This window comes from Coregonus lavaretus (genome assembly GCF_964263955.1).
Source record: "Coregonus lavaretus genome assembly, chromosome: 23".
Taxonomy (NCBI): domain Eukaryota; kingdom Metazoa; phylum Chordata; class Actinopteri; order Salmoniformes; family Salmonidae; genus Coregonus; species Coregonus lavaretus.
Genome location: NC_140010.1, coordinates 13,723,697 through 13,734,509, shown reverse-complemented (window position 1 = coordinate 13,734,509; position 10,813 = coordinate 13,723,697).

Here is a 10,813-nt window from a genome sequence, read left to right as displayed (position 1 = left end):
GTGGAGAGCTGTGTGAGAGTGTGGAGAGCTGTTTGAGAGTGTGGAGAGCTGTTTGAGAGTGTGCAAGAACAGAATCTTGGCCTTCTTAGTGGTTGAGACGTGAGGCTGTGTGAGTGAATGGACAGAGTGGGTGCTGGCTCTGAAACCAAGCCAGCTGGGCCTGAAGGACCCATCCTCCAGAGGGCTTGCTTCCAAACATCCCCTCCTCCACCCATCCCTCCCTCCCCCAATCTGACTGAGGAGATCTGGAGGAGGAAAAGGGATGCTGCTGGAACGACTGGAGCATTAGGTGTTCATCTAGCCAGCCATGTGATGTGCTGTCCCTAGGGGGAAGCAACACAGTCAGACCATCACGTGGCTTCTTCTCCAAGTCGGATCACATGCACAGCTCCAAAATCTTGCTGCCATCCAAAAGACACAGATGGTCCAATAACTAGCCTACTCTATTTATATACATGTTCTGGTTATTATAAGTTAGTCATTATATATTAAGTGGTGCTCACTCAGTTAATAACTAAGATGGTGTATCAAACTTTCTGTTCAAGCTTGGTACTTAATGTAATCTCCAATTGAAAAAATGCCACTCAATTTAACAAGGGTGTGACGGTAAACTGACAGAAAATTGAAGTGTGTGTAGGCTATCCCATCCAAGAATTGTATCTACACAAAACAAAAGTACAAAATTATTTGTTGGTTTGTCAAACAGATTCATTTCAATGCGTCATCTTTTGCTGCACAAAATGGTGCATCCTGTTCAAACAACCCTTTACACAAGCATTTGATAAGCGCACAAATATACAATGTATTTGTGAGACCCTACTGCTCAAAGTCAATCAGTTATCACCTTCAAGAGGTCATTGAGAGTTCTGTCGTCTCTCTGCAGTGGAGATAAAATGATGCAACAACAAGGACAACAAGAAGTGAACATCTCGACAGCTTTCCTCTCCTCAGCCCCTTGCCAATGTCACCCAGACCCAGAGAGTTTTTTCTCTCTGCAGAACTAAGTTAATGGGAGCCGACTGGGGGCCACGGAGGTCTGTGTTTATGTAACAGATCAAGCACAGCCATGTGACTTGGACGGGTCCCCCCAGAGAAAAGAGTGACACAAGACACCAGAGAAAAGCATGCAACTCTGCCGGTGCTTGCCCCCTTCTCCTCTCCCCCACACCATCCAACTGCTCTTACCAGGCAGTGCAGAGCAGAGTGGGATATATCCTATAGGCTGCCTGAAAGTGGTGGCAGTCCTCTCTCATTTGTTCACTTTTCTTTCAGTTTTTCATCCAAGCCTATCCTATCCTACCCCCTGGCTCTGTGCGTCCCGTGCCAGTTTGACGGAGGCTCCAGTCCACTGAAGCGACTGGGGATAAAGAGCCTAGAGGTGGATGCCAACATTACCCCAGACAAACTTCCTTCAGCTGAGCTTGGATGTCTACTCTTAGTCAACAAGGCATTGCAGTATAGTTGTGTAGGACGTGGTAACATACTGCACAAGATCTCTGACATTTTGCTATACATTTATATCATATAATAATGTACATCTGATGTAGAACATAAATTGCCTGTAAACTTTGACTGCCCCAAACAATTTCAGAATGAATTGGAATGATTGAAGTACTCTTCCTCCAATGAAGCCCTTGCTTGTCATTACGTAAGGACTATGCATACGCTGTAACTCCATACAATTTCTTAGAACAAACACGGACAAAAATGACATTTCTACAGCTACAGACAAAAATGAACATTGGGCCTGCTAACTATCTAACTGGAGGTTTTGGTTGTACTGTGTTCAGATAGTATAAACACACTAAGAATGAAGTCTTCTCTACGCAGACATTCTGTACTAATGTATATTGAGACAGCACCTCTCGGCTGAAGACTGGCATTGCCTGTAGGGCTGACATGATGAGCAGACATCCATGTCCCATTAATGTTTATGCAAGTTGAGAGAAATAGTGGACATTTAATGAAAAGCATATGCTGCTGTGTCTATTCTGGGGTCAGGAGGAAGTGATGTATCAGTGCTCTGTCTTTCAGGCAGATGTTGCACTTGGGATGAGTTAGATGTAAGACTAAGGATTCGGTCTTAAATCCAGTTGATGCAGATTAAAAGTGATTTGTTTGTTCATTAAATTGATGAGCCCAAAAATGTAATCAGTATTACCTGAGCTACACCAATCCTTAGGTGGAGTTTTTTTCTGCACGTTTGGTATGGAGTATCTAGAAAGCATTTATTACCTAATTCCTCAACCAAATATGTTCTAACAAGTGCTTAGTACTGTCTGCTTGGTATGGACCATGTCTCTGGCTCATATCAAAGACGTTCTAAGCCGCTTCATGTAAAAATCCATGAAAAATGCCAGAAGAGCACCCAATTTTCCATTCACCAGGGTTCTGAGATGAAAGCACCAGTCAATTTATTCTGAGACATTCTAGTATAGTTTCAATGAGGCAGCAAGAGAAATGCTTTGCTAATATCTAAATTGATTAAGCAATATTTTTGCATTTGAAAAAAAGTTTTTATCCCTTCAGCTTGATATTTAATCTCACCATTAAGATGTGATCTGTTTAGAATATATGATTAGATGATTAGAGACGTTTGCAACATTACTAGCCGACCATCAGTCATCTTTATGTGAGCCATATGGTACACATCACAACCTTTGCGGTTTTTAGAGTCAAAGCAACTGAGGAAAAACTAAATTGCTACTTTGAAAAATGCCCTTTTTGTCAACTCCGTAAAACATAAACTATGTCAGAGTTTTGTCTAATGTCAACTCTGTCAGAGTGCTGAAAAGAGCTTATAGAATGGTTATGTTTTCATTGGGGATTTTCTAATTAATCATTTTCTATATTTTACAAACTGTTTTATTTTAAGATGTAAAAATATGTCTGTTTTGAGTATTTGTTGTCAACTCCATCAGTGGCTTGTCAACTCCATCACTGATGGCTAATATTCTGGAGAAAAAAAGTGCTATAAAACAAAATAAAAAGACGTTTGGAGATTTGTATTCCATATTTGAATAATCTAATGTTAGAATTAAACAATCAAGGCCTTCAAACACTTGTTGGACAATAAATGTAAAAATGAAAAGCCTTTTATGGTGTCTGACAGAGTTGACATAAATCAATTTATTAGCATTTTATGAAGAAAGAAAAAAGTGTTAGCTGATACTTTGGTCTATCGAAATGTATATACAAAATAAAAAAAAGATTAAGAAAACATTTTGTGGGAAAAAAAGTAGATTGTATAGACTTTAAATAATCCCTGATATATTTCATCAATGTACTCTTAAATAGAATGCATGATTATCAGGTCAACAGAAGAATCACTCTACACAACTTCCCCTTAAACCAAACCAAGCAACAAATAACAAAGCTTCTTTGGAGTGCTGGAGGTCCTTAATCTTTGACATTATCTTGTCATAACTGACCATGTCATGGGGTGGACCCAGGCCAGGCCCGAAGAGCAGCAGACCTATTCAGGGTCATTTGGATTTCAGTAGCAGGGAAATGCTTAATAAAGCACCACCCCCAGAGCTCTTAGGACTCTAACAGCCCTTTCTGCAGCGTAAGAGGCAGAACCAGCAACTCAGTGAACTTCAGCCACTGGCAGCACTGCTGCAGGCCTAAAATCATATCAGCCAACACTTCCTAGCTGTAGCTTTGCCATGCAGTGTTGTCTCATGCAACAATAGCCGACACCAGAACCGTATATCTATGGCTCTTGTTCCTGCCACCGTCTAAGTGATATTTCATGACTAATGCTGTAATAACGAGATCAAGGTGTTGAAGTCAGCTCATTAGTGCTGATTTATGTTTGATAATAAGATAATACTCACTTCTAAAAAGATAATGCTGATTTCATAAAAAAATATCACTTTGACACAGATAAAAGGCCAGAAAAGACATGATAATGCAACAAAATAATGGTAATACAACAACTCAAAGAAGATATGTGGTGTATTACATTGACATCCAATTACAAATATTGAATTGCTGGTTATTACATTTGATAGGGTACAAAAATCCTATTTTTTCTGGTGTATTCACAGGAAGGGAGAGAATATGCCCTGTTCTGTATGCAAATAATATAATCTTATTTATTAATGAAAGAGGTCATATTAATTGTTACTGATACAGTATGTAATTTCTATACAAAAGTGTGTAAGCAGAATGTAATTTCCCCATCACATCTGGTTTCGCCAATGGATGTTTTGAACCACTAGGTGGCATCCATGTATTGGAATGGTTATGCATGCAAATGCCATCTCAGGGTAGTAGGCCACTGCAACAACATGACAAAAGGCTCTCTATTGTATCACAACACAACCCTTAGCCTAGCCTGTAACAAATGCTTCAGTAAACGTGTGGTCAGAATTAGGTAATCAGATCAGATCCAGCCTACTTTGTAAGAGAATTAACAAGCTTTTGTTCTGCTAGGACTGTAGCAACACTGTAGGGTTTCACACATACTTGTCGTTGAGATTCATGGGACACAATAAAAAACTGTTCACTAATTACACAGTTACATCAGAAGTGGATGCAAACAGACAGGGCAACACATTAGCTATACTTAAATAATGTATTGAATCTGATAGCTTAGCCTATGGTGCATCTATCATACAGTCAGAGACTCCTTTGTTCTTACATAGCAGAAGCCACCTTATTCCCATTTGTAAGCTGAGCATATAAAATATATTGTATATTTTATGCATAATTAATTTAAAAGATATCAAATTTGGCCATCAGTGCCCCCCCAAAAGAAAGTAGGTGCATGACCCCTCTGTATAGCAGTCCATTCCTTTTTAATGGGATCAGTATTTTATGACTTGTTGGTTAAGACTTACAGAAGGCATCAGGTGTTTGGCTTGAGGTGAGCCTACACTGATCATCTTCAGCCCAGGCTGTACAGTATGACACCGCATGCAATACTGTGAGCAAGGGTGGTGGCCGAGTAACATGCAATAGCCATTGTAGGAATGCCAGCAGAATAACAAATATGAATCTCAATAGGTTTTGTTGCCATTGAGTAAATATTACTCTGTCAACACAAATCAAATCAAGTTTTATTTGACACATACACGTGTTTAGCAGATGTTATGGTGGGTGTAGCGAAATGCTTGTGCTTCTAGCTCCGACAGTGCAGTAATATATAACAAGTAATATCTAACAATTTCACAGCATATACCCAATACACACAATCTAAGTAAGGAATGGAATTAAGAATATATACATATATGGACGAGCAATGACAGAGCGGCATGGACTAAGATACAGTAGAATATTATAGAATACAGTATATACATATGAGATGAGTAATGCAAGATATGTAAACATTATTAAAGTGACTAGTGTTCCATTTCTTAAAGTGGCCAGTGATTTCTAGTCTATATCTATAGGCAGCATCCTCTAAAGTGCTAGTGATGGCTTTTTAGCAGTCCGATGACCTTGAGATAGAAGCTGTTTTTCAGTTTCTTTCCCAGCTTTGATGCACCTGTACTGACCTCGCCTTCTGGATGATAGCGGGGTGAACAGGCAGTGGCTTGGGTGGTTGATGTCTGGGGTTGGCCAAACTGAGAATGTGTATTACATACCGACTATCAATGAAGTCATTGAACATGAGCATAATATTATTGAAATGCCCCAGTATAGCAGCACTGTCCGGCTGAAAAGTATTTGGATAGTAGTGTCTTTACAATGAAAATAACATTTATTTGAACTTTCTTTCTGGTTCAAGTGTGATTCAGGGTGTCAGGTCAGTTACCTTGTTGCTTTGCTAATCTACTTTTGTAGTGTGCCAACAGATAACTGGAGGATGACCTGAGGTACCCTTTAACAGGCTGATGACCCAAGGCACCCTTTAACACAGGTTGACGTTTATTGTCAAGAGCCTTGCCCTAGAGGCAGAACAAACTGTAATAACGAGATCAAGGTGTTTACGTCAGCTCGTTAGTGCTGATTTATGGTTTTATGTAGAGTATGTTTGATAATAAGATAATACTCAGTTCTAAAAAGATAATGCTGATTTCATTAAAAAAGTATCACTTTGATACAGATAAGAGGCCAGAAAAGACATGATAACACAATGCAATAATGATAATACAATAACTCAAGGAAGATATGTGGTGTATAAATTCATTGACATCCAATTACTAATATTGAATTGTTGGTTATTACATTTGATAGGGTACAAAAATCCAATTTATTCTGGTGTACTCACAGGAAGGGAGAGAATACACCCTGTGCTGTATACAAATAACAATCTTATTACCTAATGCATTGTTGGGAAGGGCCCGTAAGTAAGCATTTCACTGTTAGTCTACACCTGTTGTTTACAAAGCATGTGACAAATAAAATGTGATTTTAGCGGTTTCCGCTAGATGGGCCAGCTGCAAAGTAAAAATTGTCAATATGTTAAAAATTCATGAAAACAAAAATGTGTTTTTTGGTCTTAGGCATTAGGGTTAGCATTGTGGTTAAGGTTAAAGTTAGGGTTAGGTTTAAATATAGATTTTATGGCTGTGCCAGCTAGTGACCACTCTGCAAGGCAGCCTCCAGGGCTACATTGATTGATTGTAGTCTGCAGTTCGAAGGTAACTGACCTACAGAAACAGTAACAACAATCAGCTGTTCTTCTCCTTCGATTGTAAATACTGTAAATGATATGGTCTAGAAGAATCCAAGAAAGCTTCTTTGGAAATAACATGTTTTTCCACACATGCAAAAATTAACCGGTGTGACCGCTGCCCAGAGTGCAGCTGCCTGATCAGCCTTGTGCCCTCATAATTAGAATACATATCATACCTAACTACAGTACATAGCATTACATAAAAATACATCACAAGAGCCCTGAGGTAAAACAAGAGCATCACAAATTGATAACAAATAAAGAAGGCACACCTACCTCTCCATGGGGCCAGCTAGGTTTGACCAGACTAGTATTCTTCACGGTGGAGCATCCTGGGACGGCTTCCAGAGACGTTGCTCAGCTCTGCTGAGATTCGGAAGCAGGATGAGAGAGAGAGAGACAATGGCTCATTTTTCTTCAAAACCCCTCACCACCAAGTACAGGCAAGACACTCAGGACTCCTGCCAATGGCCCCATTGTTCCCTGGCTTGGTCAGTCGGTCGCCTCCATGACTGGCGCTCTTGCTCTACTACTGTAGTTATACTATTTGTTTATTTAATCCAGGATGACTTCTGTCCTGTTAAAGCCATTCATTCACCCAGAAAGTTTTCACTGATGCTGCTATGAACCTCCAAAGCTACAGAGCCTTGTGACTGAACTAACAGTGTGTGTATGTGTGTGTTTCACAGCAGCAACTCAGATGGAGAGAGAAACCACTACATTTTTCTCTTTTTTTTTTCTTCCCACCTTTATTAAACCAGGTAAGCCAGTTGAGAACAAGTTCTCATTTACAACTGCGACCTGGCCAAGATAAAGCAAAGCAGTGCGATAAAAACAACAACACATAGTTACATATGGGGTAAACAAAACATAAACATAACATACAGTCAATAACACAACAGAAAATATATATACAGTGTGTGCGAATGTAGTAAGTTATGGAGGTAAGGCAATAAATAGGCCATAGTGCAAAATAGTTACAATTTCGTATTAACACTGGAATGATAGATGTGCAAAAGATGATGTGCAAATAGAGATACTGGGGTGCAAATTAGCAAAATAAATAACAATATGGGGATGAGGTATTTGGGTGGGCTAATTTCAGATGGGCTGTGTACAGGTGCAGTGATCGGTAAGCTGCTCTGACAACTGACGCTTCTCTAAATATGTACAGTAAAATTATGTCTTAATGTTTATTAATGTGGAGAAATATAAAAGGTGAATTTACACCCATTGTCAAATACAAATGAAGAAGTCCTATTTCAATTATATGAACAGTAATTTTCCTCTTTCTTTCCAATGTACAGTTTCTACATTTTCTATAATTATTAATGTACATGATAAACTTAACACTAGTGCATAATGCAACCTCCAAACGAGCTTCAATGCCATACAACACTCCTTCCGTAGCCTCCAACTGCTCTTAAACACTAGTAAAACTAAATGCATGCTCTTCAACCGAACGCTGCTTGCACCCGCCCACCCGACTAGAATCACTACTCTTGGCGGGTCTGACCTAGAGTATGTGGACAACTACAAATACCTAGGTGTCTGGTTAGACTGTAAACTCTCCTTCCAGACTCACATTAAGCATCTCCAATCAAAAGTTAGATCTAGAATTGGCTTCCTATTTCGCAACAAAGCCTCCTTCACTCATGCTGCCAAACATGTGTGGTATCAGGAATTTATGACTTTGCTAACGTTTTCAAATGGTATCTTGGAGGATGTTGATTCAGCTTAGGGAAGCATCTGGGGAGCAGTTTTATAGGGGCACCCCATAAAACAGAGGAAGTCTGTTGTGTGGAGTCATGGGATTGGTCTGTATGGGAAAACACCCATATCATGGTAAAGATGATAAATACTTGGTTGAGACAAAGGAGGTCAGAACAACATATTATTTTGGGTCGCTGTTCTCCAGATGCCTGCAGATGTCTGTAAACTTATGCTGAAATCTTGTGATATAAATAAACCTTTATAATCAAAGTACAGTGTAAGCGGACTCCTTGGTCTCACAGCAAAGATTAGCATTATTCTTTATAAACAACACATGCTCTCGTAAAACGAACTATCCTACCGATCCTTGACTTCGGCGATGTCATTTACAAAATAGCCTCCAACACCCTACTCAGCAAATTGGATGTAGTCTATCACAGTGCCATCCGTTTTGTCACCAAAGCCCCATATACTACCCACCATTGTGACCTGTACACTCTTGTTGGCTGGCCCTCACTACATATTCGTCGCCAAACCCACTGGCTCCAGGTCATCTATAAATCACTGCTAGGCAAATCCCTGTCTTATCTTAGCTCACTGGTCACCATAGCAACACCCACCCGTAGTCTGCGCTCCAGCAGGTATATCTCACTGGTCATTCCCAAAGCCAACACCTCCTTTGGCCGCCTTTCCTTCCAGTTCTCTGCTGTCAATGACTGGAACGAACTGCGAAAATCTCTGAAGCTGGAGACTCTTATCTCCATCACTAACTTTAAGCGTCAGTTGTCAGAGCAGCTTACCGATCACTGCACCTGTACATAGCCTTTCTGAAATTAGCCCACCCAACTACCTCATCCCCATTTTGTTATTTATTTTGCTAATTTGCACCCCAGTATCTCTATTTGCACATCATCTTTTGCACATCTATCATTCCAGTATTATACGAAATTGTAACTATTTTGCACTGGCCTATTTATTACCTTACCTCCATAACTTGCTACATTTGAACACACTGTATTTATATTTTCTGTTGTATTTTTGACTTTGTTTTGTTTACCACATATGTAACTCTGTGTTGTTGTTTTTATCGCACTGCTTTGCTTGATCTTGGCCTGGTCGCAGTTGTAAATGAGAACTTGTTCTCAACTGGCTTATACCTGGTTAAATAAAGGTTAAAAATAAAAAAATAAAAGTACTTTGGCCATAAGACAATCTGTTAATATTAAATCAAATGTATGCCTTATCAAAGGTAGAATACAGACTAATGGAACCTTTTTGTCTCTTATTGTTTAGACAAAGATTAAACTATGGAAAATGTCATAGTGTGGATTTATCAAAAATATAGGTCATCCAACTGGAATAAATGACAATGTGTGTCTTTCAAAGGGCACAACAAGCTTCAAAGTTGATCATATTGTGCATTATTATTGCTAGCACAATACAAATTCAAGCTGTTTACTGTTATAAACAGGTCTTCAGTAGCAGGAATAGTTCCCAGTCCTCAGTTGAAAATTGCCAATGAAAGAACAGGAGTAAATATTCTCTGTTGTAACTGATGATAATCTTGCCCCAGGCATTACAGTACAATCACACTATATGCTGTGTTCAGGAATCATGGCCCATATTGTTGAACACAAGGCAGGCAGCACTATGGAGGCTGAAGTTAGGTTTATTTCCCTGCCATGTTGGGCTGCCCAGCATTAATAAGAAGCCTAATGCAAGGTGACTGCTCAGTCTAACCCTATTACTGACCTGTTGTTGGGTCTGTTAGAAGCCATCCCAGGCTAATATTGGTCTATTTTCAGAAATATGTTTCTATAACAACGATGAATTCAATCTGAATTTGAACCTTGATGTTTTGTTATTATTATTAAAGGCCATAATGTTAAACTAAAGTGAGAATATACCCTGCCACCAGACAGAAACCCATCCATTTCTGGTTTCACTATGTGTGATGTGGAGTATGATGCAATCTTCAAAGTTCAGATTGAATCAGCTGGAAATCAAAACAAAAACGTGAAAATCCAGATGTGGAACATTAGTGCAGTTTGTTCCTCTTTTTGTTTTCCAAGGAAATTAGATTTTCCATTCTCTTTTCCAGTTAATTCCCACCCACAGCCACAAAAGGGAGGTGTTGTGGAGTCAAATGTCCAACTTACCTTTGCCCTAGAAGGCTCAAACAGCTACAAATCTCACTGAATAGGCCTAGTAGCTGTTTATGTGGTTCAGAATGGATTAGACTTAAAGGTGCAATATGCAGAAATCGCTCCATTTCCTGGTTGCTAAAATTCTAATAGGTTGCCTAATTTCAGTTTATGTGACAAAAATATTGTATTTTCAGCTTTTTGAAACTGGTGTACAAAACCAAAAGTAAAAGACGCAAAAAACAACACTTAAGAACGGGAAGCATAGAAATAGAGCACATAGAACAGATCTACCGGTTCATTGACTTGCTTTCAATGAGAATGACTG